Below are 21,160 nucleotides of genomic sequence, written 5' to 3'. Positions count from 1 at the left end.
TTTAAAGGGATAAAATCTTAGATACTATCATTTATTTAGATGCCCAAATTATCCTCTATTTGGTCGGTGGAATCCCCTAACAAGTGGCTTCTGTTTCCTTTTGAGTTATCCCCACCTCGTGCTTTGAACAGCTTCTTACTTTCTGACACCCCAGGTTATTACAGACTCATCTTGTTCTTTTCCTGCCCCAGCCTGAAAAGCAGCCATTTCTTCAAGGAGTTTGGGTTCCTCTGAGTATTTAGAAGCCAAGATCTGACACTAGGTGTGCCCACTGTTTCTTGGGTGTCATTGCTTCCAAGCCCCCTCTGCCAATGCAGCTAGAAAGTAGACACACATATTCACTCATATACACCTATATCTATTCACATATCTCTATACAAAAATCCATTAGTTTGCACTGATACCTCCAAACCCAATCCAACGCTACAAGTTTTATTCTATTTTTTCTATTTCCCAAATCTGTAACTCCCTTCTCTGACAATGCAAACCTGGCTGGCTTTATCCACCATATATCGATGTATTTGGTCAGTCCTAGAATACACAGAAAGTAATTCAGTTATGTCTAACCCATGCCTCTGAGAAAAAGCAGTTTACAAACCAGAGTTCAATATTTTTTTAGAGTTCTTGTCTTTAGCCCGAGGTCATATTGTCCAAATACACTGTTGGAAAGTCATCAGAGGGCAGAAGGAGGGGCAGTGGCCCTGCAGCTCAGCTTCGTGAAGTTTCTCTGCACTAAGCGGCCTGCTCTCACCCTCCCCACCGCCAAGATGCCCCGGAAGAAGGTCAATGCAGTCGAAGGGGCCGTGAAGGGAGAGCCCAAGGGATCTGCGAGGTTGTCCGTGAAACCTGCTCCTTCAAAGGTAGAAACGAAGCCCAAAAAGTTAGCAGGAAAGGCTAAATCCTCTGGCAAAACAAGTGCAAACAGAAGGGAAAAGGCGAACAAAGGGCAAACAGGCCAAAGTGACTAACCAGGAAAGGAAACATTGACCTGCAGAAAACGGAGAACTGAAAATACGTAGAATCCAGCCTCTAATGAAGCAGGAGAGAAGCAGCTAAGTCTGATTAGGATGTGTACCATGTCTTAGTGGTCCCTGTATCCTTGTAACAGGCATAGGAGTGTCATCAACTACTTCATAAATGCATGCTTTCTAATAGCTCTAGAAACATTTTTAAGCAGAGAATGAGCTTTACCTCATTTGTTAAGTGTAAATGCTTTCATTCAATAGGTGAAATCATTTGTGGTTCGGGGTTTTTGTTTTGTTTTTATATCCTGTAATACAAAGCATGTGAAATGGCAATTTGGAGTCATGGTCATGCCTTTACTGTGCCTTCAACATTTGAAGTGACTTCTTTTCCATGTTGGGTTTTAGTAGAATTATTTCTTAAAGTAAACCACTCCCACCTTGGCTTTGCCTGTCAGAATTGTGTGCACTTTGTGCTGTATTTAGTTGTGGTAGTCTCATTTGCCTAATAATTTTGTTTTATGCTGTAAAAGATTGAAAACTCATGCATGCAGTACCTATGATATTAAACTGTGAATGAGGGCAACTTACAATTTGGAAGCTTATCAATCATTTGAGGGTATTGATACTTCATATCCTCTTAAGGAAAACTGCCTCTAAATGTTAAGCTGCAAGATCCCTGAAAAACTGTTTAGAGGGAACTCATAACTACATGGCTTTTTAGATTTTCAGTACATACATTAAAATTTAAACTAATTGTTCATAATATCTGTGTACTAATCTTCAAACAACCAATAAAATCCCAAGTGTGAAAGAAAAGAGTTATTTGAATTAGTTTTCTCTTTCTGCTCTTCAGAGCAGTTCTGTTCTGCATTTAAAACTGAAGTGCAGGGGCACCTGGGTGGCTCAGTCGGTTGAACGTCAGACTTACGCTCAGGTCATGATCTCATGGTTTGTGAGTTCGAGCCCTGCGTCGGGCTCTGTGCTGATGGCTCAGAGCCTGGAGCCTGCTTCGGATTCTGTGTCTCCCTCTCTCTCTGCCCCTCCCCCACTCGCACTCGGTCTCTCTCTGTCTCAAAAATAAAATAAACATTAAAAAAAAACTGAAGTGCAGTTCATGGGTTGTTTATTGTTGTTCCATTTTAGTATTTTCCCCAATCCTTATTGGCTCTATTGATTGTCTTTTTTTGAACACGTGAAACATTAACATGGCTCCAAGAGTTAGAAATGTTCAAAGAGGAATTCTCAGAGAAGTATCTCGCTCACTTCATTGCTGTCCATCTTTTCTACCAGGTTCCCACCCACACCTTGTAGGAAACAGATCTCATTAGTACTTAGCTTATGTTTCCTGTGGGTTTTTTTCGCACAAATGAGCAGATGCATGCACATGTTCCTATTTCCCCTTTTTTTCTTAAACAAAATGAGGCATACTGCACATGCTGTTTTCCACTTTGCTTTTCTTCACCTGACACTGTATCCTGGAAATCACCCCACCTCAGTTCATACACATCTCTCCCATTTAAAAAAATGTTTTATTTTACAAAGCTGCATAGTACTCCACTATATGGATGTACCATAGTTTATTCAAACACTACAATATTTTGGAATTACAAACAATGCCCTGATGAAGAACCTTGTGCATATCTATTTTTGCACTGGTGGGGGTGAACCTTCACCATACAGTAGGATTGCTAGGTCAAAAAGCAAATGCATGTGCGATTTTGTTAAGTACTGACAAATTCCCTGTCATGAGAGTTGCACCAGTTTGCATTCTGGCCTGCAATGCATGAGAGTGCCTGCTTACTCATAGCTTCACTAGCAGAGTCACTCATTAATTAAGTTTTTAATTTTAATTCCAGTACTAACATACAGTGTTATATTAGTTTCAGATGTACAACATAGTCATTCAACAATTCCATACATCACCCAGTGCTCATCACGATAGGTGTACTCTCTAATCCCTCTACCTCCTCCCCTCTCATGACCATCTATTTGTTCTCTATAGTTAAGATTTGGTTTGTTTCTTTCACTCTCTCTCTTTTTTCCATTTGCTTATTTATCTTATTTCTTAAACTCCACATATGAGTGAAACAATATGGTATCTGTCTTTCTCTGACTTATTTTGCTTAGCATTATACTCTCTAGATCCATCCATGTTATTGAAAATGGCAAGATTTCATTCTTTTTATGGATGAATACTATTCCATTCTTTATATACCACAGCTTCTTTATCCATTCATCTTTCTTTTAAATTTTTTAATGTTTGCTTTTGAGAGAGAAAGAGAGCATGAGCAGGGGAGGGGCAGAGAGAGAGGGAGACACAGAATCCAAAGCAGGCTCCAGGCTCTGAGCTGTCAGCACAAGAGCCCGACACAGGGCTTAAACTCACGAACCGTGAGATCATGACCTGAGCCGAAGTCGGACGATTAACCGACCGAGCCACCTGGGTCCCCTATCCCACCTCTTCTTTTTCCATTCATCTATGGATGGACACTTGGGCTGCTTCCATAATTGACTATTGTAAATAATGCTGCAATATACATAGGGGTGCATGTATACCTTTGAGTTAGAATTTTTGTGTTTGGTGGGTAAATACCCAGTAGTGCAATTACTGGATCGTACGGTAGTTCTATTTTTAACTTTTTGAGGAAACTCCATACTGTTTCCCACAGTGGCTGCACCAGTTTGCATTCTCAATAGAGCATGAGGGTTTCCTGTCTCTACACCCTCTTGCAAACACATAGACTTAATGCAGTCTCCATCAAAATACCAACAGCATTTTTCACAGAACTAGAACAAACAATCCTAAAATTTGTATGGCCACAGCAATCTTGAGAAAGAAAAACAAAACTGGAGGTATCACAATTCCAGACTTCAAGTTATATTGCAAAGCTGAAGTAATCAAAACAGTATGGTACTGGCACAAAAGTAAACACACAGCTCAACGGGACAGGACAGAAAACCCAGAAACAAGCCCACAATTACATAGTCAATTAACTTTTGACAAAATAGGAAAGAGACAGTCTCTTCAACAAATGGTATTGGGAAAACCACACAGCTACACGCAAAAGGATGAAACTGGACCAAGTTCTTACACTCTACACAAAAATAAACTCAAAATGGATTAAATACCTAAATATGAGACCCAAAACCACAAAAATCCTAGATGAGAACACAGTCAGTAAGGTCTCTGACATCAGCTGTAGCAACATATTTCTAGATAGGTCTCCTGAACAAGGGAAATAAAAGCAAAATAAACTACTGGGACTATATCCAAACAAAAAGCTTCTGTGCAGTGAAGGAAACAATCAACTAAACTAAAAGGCAATCTATGGAGTGGGAGAAGATATTTGTAAATGACATATCTAATAAAGGGTTAGTATCCCAAATACATAAAGGTCTTATACAACTGAACACCCAAAAAACATAATCCAATTTAAAAATGGGCAGAAGACATGAACATTTCTCCAAAGAAGACATCCAGATGGCCAGCAGACACATGAAAAAATGATCAACATCACTCATCAGGGAAATGCAAATAAAAACAACAATGAGGTATCACCTAACAACTGTCAGAATAGTTAAAATCAACAACACAAAAAGCAGAGTCTTTTTTTAATACCTTTTAGTTTTTGACACTCTGGCATGTGAGAAACGGTATCCCAGCGTACTTTTACTTTACATTACTCTCATCATGAAGGAAATTGAGTATCTCTTCATGCATTTAAGGTCCATTTAAAAACGTTTTTTGTAGGGAATTTTCCTTGTGTGTCATTCGCCCATTTTTCTCTCAGGTATTTTGGCCTTTCCCCTCAATTTTTAAGATTTTTTTTTTTATATTTTAGGAATGGCAGCTTTTTATGTACGATATGTGTAAATATCTCCCAGTTTCCCTTAATTATTTTTTTATCTTATTTGTGGTGGGGGTGGGTTATGTACATAAATTGTTTTTTAATGTAGTCAAACTTATCAATCTTTTCTTTTATTGCCTCTGCATTTTAAGCCAATTAGCAAGACTTTCCCTACACTCAGCTTAAAGAGGAATTCACCCACATTTGCTTCCCTGATCTATATAGTTTATTCTTACACATAGTAAAAAAAATATATGAATCTAGTTTTATCTTCTTCCAGATGGCTGACTTGCTTTGTCAGAATCATTTATTAAAATTTCTTTCTTTTTTTAAAAGATTTTTATTTATTTGTTTTTGAGGGACAGAGAGAGAGAGAGAGAGAGAGAGAGAGAGAGAGAGAAAGCACAAGCAGGGGAGGGGCAGAGAGCAATGGAGAGAGAGAATCCCAAGAAGGCTCTGAACTGGCAGTGCAGAGCTCCATATCATGAACCATGAGATCATGGCCTGAGTCAAGATCAAGAGTTGGAGGCTCAACTGACTGAGCCACCCACACACCCCTCTCTTGATAAGAGCTCTCTTTAACTTCATTTCCTTGATGAGAATACAGAGGCTTAGAAATGTTGAGCAACTTACTCAGTGTTATACAGCTAATAAATGGAGTCAGAGATGGCCCTCTCTGAAGTGGTGACTAAGACCTATGAACAGGGAGGGCTATTGCTACAGGCATACTCAGGGGAAGAACAGCCCATCCAGGGGTAACAGCAAGTGCTAAGACCCTGAGGCAAGGGCAAAGTTGGCCCATAGAGAAGGATAGTGTGTCTGGAAAACAGTGAGTATGGGGAGAGTGTATGAGATGATGGCAAGGCAGGCAAGTTATGCATAATGTAAAGCCTTTGTGAGGATTTTGATTGTATTATGTCATGGGAAATTTCTGGAAAGTTCTAAGGACTTAGGTAGTAAGTTCTAATTTATGTTTTTAAATAATCAATGTTGGCAGCTGTCTGGAGGATGGATTAAGAACAGGGAGCCCAGGGGCACCTGGGTGGCTCAGTCGGTTTAGTGTCTGACACTTGATTTTGGCTCAGGTTATGATCCAAGGGTTGTGGGATCAAGCCCTGCATCAGGATCCATGCGGAGCATGGAGCCTGCTTAATATTCTCTCTCTCTCTCTCTCTCTCTCTCTCTCTCTGTCTCTCTCTCCATCTGTCCCTCTCCCTCCCCCCCTCTAAAAAAAAAGAGGAGCCCAAATATGAGCCAGTTGTGGAAATCCAGAACTGGATTTTCCATTTGCATCAGCATAATGGCAGTGAAGGTGGAGAGAGATAGACAGATTCATTGATCATTGAATGTAGCAAAATCTGAAGTGACATAGAGCTGCTTTGCCTTGGCCAATAGTGCATCATACCTCAGCATTTCTTCTAGCTGCAGTGGAATTGAATTGAGCTCTAGAGTGATAGACAAACTGAAGACACCGGATGTGAAAGAATTTTACTATTATCTTCAAATATGAAATGGAAAACTCACACAATCATGTTCATCTTTGACACTGCGTGGTTTATGAAAACAAAAACTGCTTGGTTTTCACTCAAGCAATACGAATATTAGTTTACAGAATATAAGACATGTGAGACTGTGTAAGCCCCATGACCCAACCAACAGCAAGTATCTCTGGTAATGACACCAAAAGACACCTTTGAGGAGAGGATACAGCTTGGAGTATCTTTTCATGATACTCACTCCAGAAGATAAAGACTTGCCCACAGACATTCCATACTTCTTTATTTGTTCTTCTAGATGGAAAATTCATGAATATATCTCTTCAGTATTGATTCCTCTGAGGTCTAAACCCATACACCTATTTTCTTGGTGTCTTCATTTATATACCAAGCAGGCAGTTCATAACTACCATGAACAAACTTATGTTATGCCTCGCTCCACATTTTGCTTCCCTCAATCTTTTTCTCACTTAATCATACCTCCACCCATCCACCCATCAGCTAAAGCCAGAAACGTGGGTACCATATTTGATTATTCTTTCTTTCTGCACCCACCTCGATTCTATCCTTTGGCAAGTCATCATGTCTCTACTTTCAAAGTAGAAGTTGAACCTTTCACTTTTCTCTGCTACCACTGCTACAAGCCTAGGCAATTCCATACTCATCTTTTGCCTGGGCTTCTATAAAAGTCTCTTAAGTAGCTTGCTTATATCCTTGTAAGTATCCTTATATCCTTATACCCTTACTTACAGCTTACATATCTCTCCATGATCAGTTCTCCATGCTGACATCAGACATAAGACATCAGTCTTAAAATACATGTAAGACTTGGGCACTTACCTACTTAAAACCCTTCAATAGTTTCCCATTACCCTTAGAAAAAGGTTTTTCTTGCCTCAGCACTATTGCCATTTCAGGCCAAAAATTCTTTGCAGCGGGGGACTGTCTTGTGCATGGTCAGGGGTTTAGCAGCATTCCTGACCTCTACTCACTAGAGTCTAGGAGCAGCCCCCCCCCCAGTTGTGACAACCCAGAATTATTCCAGACATTGCCAAATAGCCGCTGGGATGGACGGGTGTACAAAATCACTCCTAGTTCATAACCACCACCTCAGAGTAAACCCCAATTCCTTATAATGGCCTGTAAGACCTTACACGAGCTGAACGTGGCTCACCTCTCTGATTTCAGTGTGTATCATACTTCCTTATGCTCACGATATTCCATCCACAATAACCATTTGTTGTTGTTGTCCGTGGGATGTGCTCTAGCTACAGGGCTTTTGCCTCCACATACGCTAATCCTTCTTTTTGAAATGCTTTCCCTAAATGTGTCCCTGTCTTGCACCACATTTGCTTATTTCACATTCACTCATGCATCAGATTTTGATGTAATGAAGTATTTCTGGATCCCCTAGACCAGTCAAGTTCCTCGTACATACAATCTCAGGTCACTGGCACACATTCCTCTCAGAACCTCTACCAGCTTGTGTCCCATGAGGGTAGGGGCCATGGCAGTTTGGGGCCACAACTGCATCTCTGGTGCTGACTCTAGTGTTGACTGCTTGGGATTCCCCCCCACCCTAGTTTTGCTGAGATATAACTGACATACAGCACTGTATAAGTTTAGGGATGAGCACTGGGTGCTGTATGGAAACCAATTTGACAGTAAATTATATTTAATAAAAACAAACAAACAAATAAATAAATAAGTTTAGGGTGTACAGCGTAATGATTTGACTTCCATGTATCATTAAATATTTACTGCAGTAAGCTTAGTTAATATCCATCATCTTACATAAATACAAAAAAAGCAAAAGGAAAATATATATATACATATATATGTGTATATATATGTACATATATGTATATATATATTTTGTGATGAGTGATGAGAACTCCCAGGATTTACTCTTTTAACAACTTTCATATCTATCATACAGCAGTGGTAACTATACTCATCATGATGTACATCACAACTCTCCTAGGACTTATTTATCTTATAACTAGAAGTTTGAGACTTTTGATCACCTTTCTCCAGTTCCCTGTCACTACCCCTTGCCTCTGGTAACCACAAATCTTTTGTATTTGTCTTTCTTTGTCTCACTTATTTCACTTAGCATAATGCTCTCGAGGTCCATCCATGTGTTGCAAGTAGACTGCCTGCGTTCTTGACCCAGATCTGTCACTTGTAAGTGATGTGACCTTGGATATGTCACTTGATGTACTTCAGATTTACTTTCCTCCACTGTAAAAGCGAGGACTTCCTTATTAATTACTTCATTGGATTATTGTGAAGATTAAATACAAACCCTTGGCAGCATGCCTAACATAATAATAATTCAATAAATGCTACTATGATCACTATTACTAATCACTATCATTATCTTTGCATCAAGAATACATGACCATAGGTAGCAACTCATCTATAGCTTTCCAAATAATTATTTCCCCTTTGGTCCAAGAGGACTAGCCCTTTTCTCTTCAAAATATATGAATAGATTGTTCCATTCTCTGATTTGATTTTTTTTAACTTTAAAAAGTAATTTGAATATTTTACTGCTGAGAACAAAATAATAATAGTCAATTCAGTATTGTCCTCGCTTGGTTAAAAACTTGGTTTCTTAAGTTTGACTTCTCCTGGAACTTAATGTCTCCTCTTAGTCTTATACACCCATTCTTTTTCTTCAGCACCATCATTAGGACACCAGAAATTAGGTAATGCTCTATCATTTCCTATTAGGGAACATTCCCAGATTCATTTCCAAGGCCAGCATTACCTTAGTACCAAAGTCAGATAATGCCATTACAGGAAAAGAAAACTACAGACCAAACTAAAAACTTTCTGCATGACAAAGGAAACAATCAGCAAGATGAAGGACAATCTCTGGAATGGGAGAAAATATTTGCAAACCATAGATCTGATGAGGGGTTAAAATTCAAAATATATAAAGAACTCCTACAACTCAATAACAACAACAACAACAACAACAACAACCAAATAACTGATTAAAAAATGGGCAGAGGACTTGAATAGACATTTTTCCAAAGAAGACATACAAGTGACCAACAGGTACATGAAAAGATGCTCAACATCACTAATTATTAGGGAAATGAAAATCAAAGCCACAGTGAGATGTAACCTCTCACCTGTCAGAATGGTTAACATCAAAAAGACATGACAAGTGTTGGTGAGGATGTGAAGAAAGGGAACCCTTGTGCCCTATTGGTGGACATGTAAGATGGTACAGCCACTATGGAAAACAGTATAGAGGTTCCTCAAATAGTTAAAAATGGAATTACCATATGATCCAGCAATTTCACTTCTGGGTATGTATCCAAAGGAAATGAAAACAGGATATTGAACACATAGCCATACTCCCATATTTATTGCAGCATTATTTATAATAGCCAAATATGGCAACAACCTAAGGGTCCACCAATGGAAGAACAGATATATATATATATATATATATATATATATATATAAATATATATATATATATAGTGATATATACTGACACACACACACAATGGAATATTATTGAGTCATGAGAAAGAAGGAAATCCTGACATGTGCAACAACATGGATGGACCCTGAGGGCATTATACTAGCTGAAACAATTCAGACAAAGAAATACAAATACTGTATGGTATCACTTGAACGTGGCATCTCCAAAAGCCAAACTCGTAGAAACAGAGAGTAGAATGGTAGTTACCAAGGGCTGGAGGGTGAGGGAAATAAGAGGTTGGTCGAACAGTACAAACTTCCAGTTAGAAAATGATTAAGTTCCGGGGCGCCTGGGTGGCTCAGTCGGTTGAGCATCTGACTTCGGCTCAGGTCATGGATCTCGCATCTTGTGACTTTGGGCCCCGCATCTGGCTCTGTGCTGACAGCTCAGAGCCTGCAGCCTGCTCCGGATTCTGTGTCTCCCTCTCTCTCTCTGCCCCTAACCCACTCGCATTCTGTCTCTGTCTCTTTCAAAAATAAATAAACAGTAAAAACAATGATTAAGTTCTGGGAAATCTAATGTACAGCATTGTGTTTACAGTTAATAATACTGTATTATATACTTGATCATTGCTAAGAGAGTAGATCTTAAATGTTCTCACCACAAAGGTGAAACGGCAATTATATGATATGATAGAGGTATGAGCCAACTATAGTGGTAATCATATTGCAATATATAAGTGTATCAAATCAATATGTTGTACACCTCAAACTTACACAATGTTATATGTCAATTATACCTTAATAGAGCTGGGAAAAAAAATAATTGCCTTGATACTGTGTAACCAAAATTTACAAATCTAAAATAGATGGTTGAAGTAAATGTAAGATTCCTATTTCTAATTTTGTGTTAATCAGAAAAACTTTATTATTTCCACTTGTTGGTTTTATAATAAATATTACAACTTATTAAAAAACCTTATGCTAAAAAAGTTTCCTATTTTTTAGTAATTGTCATTTATTATTATTATTATTATTATTATTATTATTTTAAGCTTACAAATAAGAGCTTATGTAGTAGACAAAATAAGCACCCCACCTGTCCCCCAAATATCTCTACATCCTAATCCTTAGAACCGGTGAATATACTGCCTCACATGGCAATAAATTTTGAAGATGTGATTAAGTTAAGGATCTTCAGATTGGAAAGTTATTCTGAATTATCTGGGTAGGCTCAACCACAGGGGTCCTTATAGGAGGAAAGGCAACATGAATATAGATGGAGAGAGAGAGAGAGACAAAATACTCTGTTGGCTTTAAAGATGGAGGAAGGGACCAAGAGGCAAGGAATTCAGGTGGCCTCCAGAAGCTAGAAAATGCAGGAAAGCGATTCTCCCCTACAGGTTCCAGAAGGAACCAGTCCTGTTGACATATTGATTTTAACACAACAAGATGCCTTCCATACTTCTGACACCCAGAACCATAAGGGAATAGATTTGTATTGTCTCAAGCCACTAAATTTCTGGTAATTTATTGGAGGCAACAGATTGACTTCAACAACTCCAAGGATTAGCTGTACATCATAACAATCAAAGGATTAGATTTTGTCTTTCTAGGTTAAAATATCAATGTGCTTGAAATTTGGGGATTGTACATTCTGATTAATAGAATTTTCAGTTTATTTTATTTTGTTTAGTTATGAAAAAATCTTAAAGTAAAGAAAGTAAAGAAAATAATATACCCACCTATGTACCTACTATTGAGACCATACAAGAATTAACATTTTGCCATACTTGCTTCAGACTCTCTTCCTTTTTTTTTTTTTTAAATTTTTTAACGTTTATTTATTTTTGAGACAGAGAGAGACAGAGCATGAACGGGGGAGGGTCAGAGAGAGGGAGACACAGAATCCGAAACAGGCTCCAGGCTCTGAGCTGTCAGCACAGAGCCTGACGCAGGGCTCGAACTCACGGACCGCGAGATCATGACCTGAGCCAAAGTCGGCCACTTAACCGACTGAGCCACCCAGGCGCCCTCTCTTCCTTTTTAAGAAATAAAATATTACTGATAAATGAAAGTTACACTCCCCAACTTCCCCCCGCCCTTCTTCTCTTGAGCTTGATGTATGTAATTACAGTGTATATTACTACACTGTTACTACACATGTATAGATTCATAAACACTTCATTTCTATGGTCAAGCATACATGCCCAGCTACGTGCTGCCCATTTCCACTTGGATGCTCAATTGCCACTCAAAACACACATGCTGAAAACACAGCATAGCCTCTCTCCTTCGAATTGTGCCCCTCTCATAAGCTTTCCGTTTCTGTTATGGCTCCACCACACTGTCAGTTACAGACACACAAAGCCATTCTCTGCTTTGCCCTTCCTGACCACTCAGCCACCAGGCCATGTGGATTTCAATTCGTCCATTAAATTAATGGACATCGTTTATTTTCCTTACCACCAGTACAACTTGAATTCAAATCTTTGTCGTCATATGCCAGAATTAGTCAAATGGTCTCCTAATTACTTTCTTGCCTGTAATTTCTCCCATGTCCTTGTCCTTACTACACAAAGTTACCAGATTTTCTTTTACGCTCCTTTGACCATGTCACTTCACCGCTCACAAAGCTTCAAGGACTTTCTGTTGGACAAAGTACACACCCTTTCCGATGCAGTTATGTCCCTGTACTTTCTGACCCCAACCTACAACACTTTGTGCACACATGTACTAGAGCCCTAAACACATCGTTGTGTACTTATCCACTAATGTGCTTGTCACCCACACTGAACTATAAGTTCCCAGAGGCCAGAAACTGCAGTATTCACCCTTGTTGTTCTAGGCCTAGCCCGTATTGGATGTTCAATACACAGAAGCGGACTTGAATAAAATTGTTGTGATGTGGGATCATAGAAGTCGCATGACAGTGGGGTGGGTAGTGAGGGGTTCAGTACGGTGCTTGTCCTTTGTATGAAGGAGCCGCCCCCCACTTTCTCACTTCCCCCCCTCTCTTGCTTTCTCAAATCAAAAACAAAGTTTTGAGACACTGCTCTGTAGTTTTCTCTCCTCATGATGTCTTTGTCTTTGTTTTTCAGGGTAACACTAGCTTCGTGAAATGACTTGAGAAACATACACTCTTCTATGATATTTTGAAAATGTTCGTGAGGTATCACTGTTAGTTCTTATTTAAATACTTGGGAAATTTTACCAGTGAAGCTGTTTGGGACTGGGCTTGTCTTTGTGGTAGTTTTTAAACTATTTACCTGATATCAATTCGGATTTTCTACTTCTTCTTGAGTCAATTTGTATAGAGGGTGTTCTTGAGGAATTTGTCTATTTTATCTACGTTACTTAATTCGTTGGTCTATAATTGTCTATAGTATCCTTGCATAATCCTTTTTCTTTCTATAACATTGGTAGAAATATCCCTCTTTTAATCCTGAGCTTAATAACTAGACTTCTCTCTTTTTTTCTTGGTCAGTCCACATAACAGTTTGCCGGTTTTCTTTGTCATTGAGCAAACCAATTTTTGGTTGTATTAATTTTCTCAATTCTTTTCCTATTCTCCCTTCATTAGTGTCTGCTCTAATTTTTAATATCCCATTTCTTTTTTTTTTAAATTTTTTTTTTAACGTTTATTTATTTTTGAGACAGGGAGAGACAGCATGAATGGGGGAGGGTCAGAGAGAGAGGGAGACACAGAATCTGAAACAGGCTCCAGGCTCTGAGCCATCAGCCCAGAGCCTGACGCGGGGCTCGAACTCACGGACCGTGAGATCGTGACCTGGCTGAAGTCGGACGCTTAACCGACTGCGCCACCCAGGCGCCCTTTAATATCCCATTTCTTTTGCATGCTTTGTGTTTAGCTTGCTCTTCTTTTTCTGGTTTCTTAAGTTGGAAGTTCAGGTTATTTGTTTTAGTTCTTTCCTGATGTTTAATATAGATGTTTATGACTATAAATTTCCCTCTAACTCAGCTTGTGCTGCATTCCGTAAGTTGTTGTTTGTTGTTTACATTCATCTCAAACCACTTTCACCTGTGATTTCTTCTTCGACCCCTTGTTTATTCAGCGAGCATTATTTCATCCATACATACATTTGTGGTTTTCCCAAATGTTACTCTATTATTGGTTTCTACTTTTATTCATTGTGGTTGGAGAATGTATACTGTATGATCTCAGTCTTTTTTAATTTATTGAGACTTGGTTTATAGTCTAGCATTTGGTCTATCGTAGAGAATGCTCCCTGTGTTCTTGAGAAGAATGTATATTCTGCTGTAATTGGGTGGCATATTGTATAGATTTCTGTTTCCTCTCCGTTATTGTCATATCCATGATTGCAAGTGGGGCATTGAAGGCGCCAAATACTAGTGAACTATTTCTTCCTTCAATTCTGTCAGTTTTGCTTTATGTATCTTAGACCTCTGTTTTTAGGTGCCTATATTTTTATAATTATTATATCTTATCGAGGGATTAACCCATATATCCTTATGACACATCCCTCTTTTTCTCCAGTAACAATTTTTGAATTAAAGTCCATTTTTGTCTGATATTAGGATAGCCATTCTAACCCTCTTTTTGTTGCCACTTACATACTATACCTTTTTACAGAACTCTGGAAATTAACACAGGCTTTTAGCATTCCGGAATTCTGAAAAAGGTAATTCGTAAAGTTTTTGCTAGTTTTTTCATTGCCTTTAGGAAAAACATTTCAGAGGTTCCCACTGTCATTTTTGCTGATGTCATTTCTTGATACGTTCTGTTAGGGCATTTAAATCTTTCCCTAAGTATCAAGTTTTGAGTGAATTTTGTTATTAATTTCTGACATTATTGCATTATGATCTGAACACCTACTCCATATGGATAACTTTATTCTGTTAATTGATGGAAATTGTTCTTTTAACTTGGCATTTTAGAATTAGAAGAAACCATATTTAACTGAAGTTTAAATAGAAGCCCCCTTTTCATTTCTTGCTGAAAATATTTCTTATGCGTATGAAGCCACAACTTTCATGGGCCACTCAGGACATAGACACTAATGAATGCAACGGAATATTTCTTGTTTTAATGTTTGTTTATTTTTTGTTTCCTTGTTTGTTTGTATCTTTTGAGAGAGAGAGAGAGAGAGAGAGAGAGAGAGAGAGAGGGCAAGCAGGGGAGGAGCAGAGAGAGACGGAGAGAGAACCGCAAGCACGCTGCACGCTGTCAGCACACAGCCTGATGCGGGGCTCCATCTCCCAAACGGTGAGATCATGACCTGAGCCAACACCGAGAGTCAGATGGGTCACCCAGGTGCCCCGCAATACAGTATTTCTATGCTAGCTGACGATTTTGCAATGTTCAAGGGTCGTCATGCAGATGTATGCTCTGGTGTCAAAATGATCTGGATCCAAATACAGTCCTAATACTACTAACTATGTGACCTGGGACAAGTTACTTAACATCACCAATCCTCAGTTTCCTCATCTGTAAAATTAAAACACATGACATCTTTCATAAGGTTATTGTAAGAATTTTAAAAATGAGAGATGCTCGGAATGGCTGGAAGAGCATGTGTGAAGAAATAAGTGTAACATGTTAGCTGGGGCCAGGTCACAGAGAGGAGCACATGGAGTGTTTTGTAAACCGTTAATGCGTTCCCTGTTTCCTTATATAGCTGTCATAGGAAAATTGTAGGAAACTGCGCTCAGTGTAAAACTAAGACACCCTCCCTCCCTTCCAGAAGATTTGGTAGTATTTAGTAGTAAATTGGCAACATTCTAGTACCTTGAGAGTTCTAATTGTTCGAGTTCCAGTTAACTGAGTTCTTACCTGCCATCAATAACTGAATGCTCAGTTTGACTGGGGAAATACCCTCATGATCTTTTGAGTACATAATTTGGAAAGGAAAAGAGAAATATTAAGACTAATTACTCACTCAAAGGTCAGTGATAAATCCTGTATTTAACTTTATTTTGAGGGTCTTGAGTGGCATCAAGTATTATATTTCTGAAAAAGAAACTCATCTGGGAAAATTTGGTTCAAGTGAAGTGAAATTAAGCTTCTCCATTCATTCAGTTAGCTTCCTTTGATTAAATATGTTTTGTGTTGAAATTCCAGTATAAGAAGAATAAGAATAAGAATAAATCTTAAGTCAATTGGGGAGTAATTAGGCACCATTAGCAGTTACTGAGAATTCCTCTTTCATTGTATTTAAATGCAGTCATGTCTTCAGAGGGTTTAACCTTTTTCAAATAGCATTATTTGGCATTAAGAAAGAAAAAGTGAATCATTAGTAAAATTCAAGCCACCCTATTCTACTTTGAAATCTGCATTCACCTTTCTACTCTTTGAATCCATCTAAGCTCAACTGTTCATCCCTTTCATTTCCATCTTCCTCATGTTTGCCTCATAGATAAAAGACAGAAATACAATAGCACTAATTTTATGTAGTGTGCAGATATGCAAATACTTATGCCCACTTTTATACATACGTATACATCTTACTCTTGAACGTCCACTTTGGGTATATGGATACTCATATCCATATGGTATTTATATGGATATAAAATGTATCCATATGTCTCATCTATTTATCATAATAGTCCTTTGACGTTAGTGGTTTTAACCCCATTTGTATGTTTAGAAATGGGAAAGTCTAGATTTTATATCCACTTTAAACCAAGTTTTCTTACCGTTCCTCACTATTTAAATAGTATTTCATATTTTTTTAAACATAGAAATAAGTGTTGTCCCTTTGGGGGCCACGCAATTATTCCAGTGGGATTCAGGGACTTCCGACATTTCTGCCCTCCTCTTTGGGAACCGTCTTCGGAACCCATTCCTATGACTCTCGGTGGTGTGAAAGTTTGGTCTTTGGAGAGTGGCTCGAATTTTTGGAAAAGACACATAACCTCCAAGAGCCAAGTCTGATGAGCAATGGGGGGTGGATCAAACTGGGTTTTTGTTCAATGACTAGGTGTGGATCTGAAGGAATGAGTGTGCTTTTCTTGTATGACTCAGATACTGGCTTTAAAGGCATTTAAAGGAGGAATTCCAAAAGGTAAAGTACTGGCATTGGAGAGGCTACCTTTTAAAGATAAAAGTCACTTGGATATTGTAGATGCTGAGAGTTTTGTTGACACAAAGTAGTCTGAATGCTTTTTAGGCAGGCGGTGGTTATTACAGGGTAGAGCACCAGTCTGTTCCCTGAAGATTTAAGTAGCATTTTACTTTCATTGACCACATCTTCCACACAACCAAGCCTTCAACCACTCAGCAAGAGTCCCTTATTGTGAAAACTCCAGGCCCCACCTATTCAAATAAGACTTAGCTTGTCAGTTCCCTTAGTGGGCATTCCTTTAGGGTCAAAATGAAAAACGAATTGAATGTCCCCACTGATGTGGAAAAGCATCTTAAGGAAGGACAAGGACCTCCATTGATTGAATTGAGGAATCTTAAAAGTTAGGTGACTGGGGTGCCTGGGTGGCTCAGTTGGTTGGGGGTCAGACTCTTGATTTCAGCTCAAGTCATGATCCCAGCATTGCAGGATGGAGCCCCATGTTAGGCTCACTCTGAGCGTGCAGCCTGTTTAAGATTCTCTGTCTCTGTCTCTGTCTCTCCCTCTGCCCCTGTCCTTCACTCGTGCTCACTTGCTCGCTCGCTCTCTCTCTCTTTCTCTCTCAAAAAAATTATTTTAAATTAGGTGATTTACTTTAACTCTTCCAAATATAAAGAACCTGGTCGCATGCAGGTTGTATACTGTGCTGACAGGCATGGTGACTCAGTTCAGGGCCAAGAAACAAATGTAACGGGCAACATTCAACATCCTTTTAATTCTGGGTGGCACAGTGTTAAAAAGGACTTTAAGCAAGGATCCAGTAACAGAAGCATGCTGAAAAATACATAATGGGACTCAGGAGAAATCATGGTCAGGAGTATTAAGGAGTAGTCATGGTTCTCTGGTGTCTTTCTTCTTCGCTGCTGAAATGCAGCCAACTCTTGGTGGCAGGGCATACCCCACTTGGACACAGCCCACTGCACAGAGGAGTGGGACAAGGAGAAGGAGAGAAACTGTCAATGTCTTCCCAGAGGATCATCAGATTTCCATACTCTTATGAAGAAACCCTGATGCGTCTTCTTATGATACTTTTTCTGGAAGGAGAAAGCATCTGGAAATTGACTTTTGTTAGGGTTCTTGGAAGCTACAAAGCCAAGGCTGCCAGCTTTGGGTCTTTTCATTGCATTATTATAACGATACAGTCAGGAGATCAGTCTTCGGACCCCTATGCAGTAAAGGAGCACACAAGTACACCTTTAACAATGTCCACTTGTGGGGCGCCTGGGTGGCTCAGTGGGTTGAGCGTCCAACCCTTGATTTTGGCTCAGGTCATCATCCCAGGGTTGTGGGATCAAGCCCCATGGTGGGCTCCATGCTGGGTGTGGAGCCTACTTGGGATTCCCCTCCCCCAGCTCTCTCGCTCTCGCTTGCTCTCCCCCACTGGTGCATTCACTCTCTGTAAGAAAAACAATACTAATAAAAGAGAATGTCCACTTGTGATTAGTTTGCTGCTATGGCATATGTTTCCTTAAAAGACAAAGAGCCCTACAGAAGGATGGTAGCGGCCAGAAAGGGCCACCCTTAATGTGTGCTTTGACTTTCCACTTTTACAGTCAAGGCTGGACGGCTCTTCTGCTTTTGGGCTTTGATCTAAGCCTTAGTCATTCATTACACATCGTTAGGAACCATCGATTTAAATTCCACTGCCTTTCTTCATACTGTTCTCCTTTGCCTGCCTTTCTAGGTTCACGAAAGGAATTCTTTGATAGAAACAGTATTAAGAGAAACCAACAGTCTGTCTCTATTTCCATATTTTCCTCTTTCTCCACCCCTTCTCTCTGTGTCTCATTCTCACTCACTGTTTCTCTCCTCTTAGTAAAATAACCTGCATTAGGAAGCCTTCTATTTGTACCTGAGTGTTTGGCCCTTTAAACTTTCACATAATTCCAGAAGTACATAAGAAAAACAACTTTGATAATGAACTACTTAAGTATACTTTATTTTTAAAATTGCTTTCTCCTCTGACCTTACGTAAAATGTAAAGGTTTTAACGGTATTACAGTCACACTCCCACTTAATTGTCACCAGGACAACCAGAACCTTCAAGCAATCGGCAGAAGTTGAAGGTGCGGGTGGAATCTGGGGAAGCCCGCACCACCCAGGAGGCCTGCACTCCAAAGCTGGCTACCCATCTACCTACACAGCGGGAAAGAGATCTTTGCTGTTGAGAACTATTTCACATATGCTAATTGCAGCCATCAGCAGTATTTGGAAGTGACAGGGTGTGCAGGTGGTACATCCTTGGCTTTCCTGCTTCTGGGGCAAAGGCTGCAGGCTGCAGGCTGCAGTTTAGTTTCAAAGAGCTGCATTTACCAAGGAAATACTGCATTGTACAGGAGCTGTCATCAAGAAGGTAGTAAGGTGTGGGGAGGTTTTGTTTGTTTGTTGCTGTTGTTTAGAATGAACAGCGGCACAGGCTGGTGGAGAACTGCCAATGTCAGAGTTTTCTCTCTTTGCCTCAGAAAGGAGAAAAGCAGATCTTAGCCCGCGGGAGAAAAGGAGACAAAGATGGGGAAATTTTGGCGGAAGGCAGCATATGAAATATGAGAGATTTCATGCACTCATCTATAATTTCCTATGTTCTTCTGAATCATTCTGTTATCTATTCTTGAATCTATGCAAAATGCAGTTGTAATTGGGGTGAGGAGGTGTTGATTCGGCCTATAGCGGGGAGCTCTCAAAAGATATCTAGTCTAACCCCTTTCACCATTTTTTATTCTTTCATTTGTTCTTTCCTTCATTCATTTATTCATCAGACATTGTTGAATGCCCACTACATTCAAGGTGCTAGTGATACAAACATAAGTCAGGCATAGTCTCTGTCCTGAAAGAGTTCACACCCTAGTGGGGGAGACAGAGATGGAACAGTGCATTCGCAGACAGAGCGGAAAGTAAAGGGACTGAGTCGGGCCCCAACGTACGGTGGGAGCAGGAAAAGGGAGGATGAGCACTTTTGCCAAAGTAAGTTTACATAATAATAACCAAAGAGCAGGTAACAGCATTACTGTTGAAACAAATAAGGACTGGAGAGAAGTCAGCTGCCTATGGCCTGTGTGGAGGCAGACTTCGACACTGTCTGGCCATTGTCACAAAGGAATTTGGAGTCACAACTCAGCACATTACAACAGGTTGGCCTTGCCCCTGTAAATACTCAAACATACCTGAACCATTTGCTCAAAGTACTCCACAGAAACAAAATCACACTCTCCTGTGGAACACGGGATGCTAGAGAGAATGATCACAGGCAGATTCAGTGTTCCCTCCCCTCTCCCCAGGCTTATTCTCCTCCACCAGAGTCACCCGAGATAGCCTGGACTTTTGAGGCTTCACGAGCCTCTTGCTAAGTGAGCTATCACCAGGACTGACGGTCTGGGTTTGTAAAGGACTGGATTTGTAAACATCCATAACTGAGGGCTTAGATCAGTTAGAGCACTTGTCATTCTCATCGAGGAGTAAACAGGAATCCTCTCTGCTGGGGCAGCATCAGCAAGGAACAACTGTTATCACATAAAGGGAAAAAAAAAATCTCCCCTTCTCCTCCATTAATCTGAATGCCTCATTCCCCAACCATGCTACCTTCTGGAAATGTTATTGGGGTTACTCACATGACCAAGTTGAAAGGGCTCCTTAAGCCTCCATCAGAGGGTTTTATTTCACAAGGCTTGAATATTAAGAAAAACGACGACAACAACAACAACAACAACAACAACAACAACAACGTCAGACCCAATCTGGTCATCTGTTTTTATCATTATTTGTTAAGAATGAAGACAAGGTAGGGGCGCCTGGGTGGCTCAGTCGGTTAAGCGTCCGACTATTTATTTTTTAAATTATTTTAGAGAGAGAGTGCATATGAGCCAAGGAGAGAGGCGGGGTGGGGGGGGGAGAGGGAGAGAGAGAGGGAGAGAAAGAGAGAGATTGAATCTTAAGCAGACTCCATGCTCAGTGTGGAGCCCAACATGGGGCTTGATCCCACAACACTGGGATCAGGACCTGAGTCAAAATCAAGAATCAGACACTCAAGTGACTGAGCCACCCAGGAACCCCTAAACAAGCTTATTTAAAATGCAAATTTGTTAATAAAGGAAAGAAGCAGTTACGTGTTTATCTCCCATAATTACTGAAATAGAATAGACTAATTTTTCCCAATAAAAATGGTTAGATTCAAAAGCATGTGGAAATTAAGCAACCCACTTTTGAACAACAAAAAGGTCAAAGAAGAAATCAAAAAGGAAATTAAAGAAACATCATGAGACAAATGAAAATGTAAACACAATATACCCAAACTTCTGGAATGCAGC

At 39.7% G+C, this 21,160-nt stretch overlaps 1 pseudogene; it reads left to right on the top strand.

Moving 5' to 3' along the window:
• Positions 1-716: 716 nt before the first annotated feature.
• Positions 717-19,027, top strand: LOC125931403 (non-histone chromosomal protein HMG-14-like; annotated as a pseudogene).
• Positions 19,028-21,160: the final 2,133 nt, after the last annotated feature.

Source organism: Panthera uncia, chromosome X (assembly GCF_023721935.1).
Source record: "Panthera uncia isolate 11264 chromosome X, Puncia_PCG_1.0, whole genome shotgun sequence".
Classification (NCBI taxonomy): Eukaryota; Metazoa; Chordata; class Mammalia; order Carnivora; family Felidae; genus Panthera; species Panthera uncia.
Note: the sequence above shows the minus strand (reverse complement) of the source record. Positions and strands in the feature narration are given on the sequence as shown.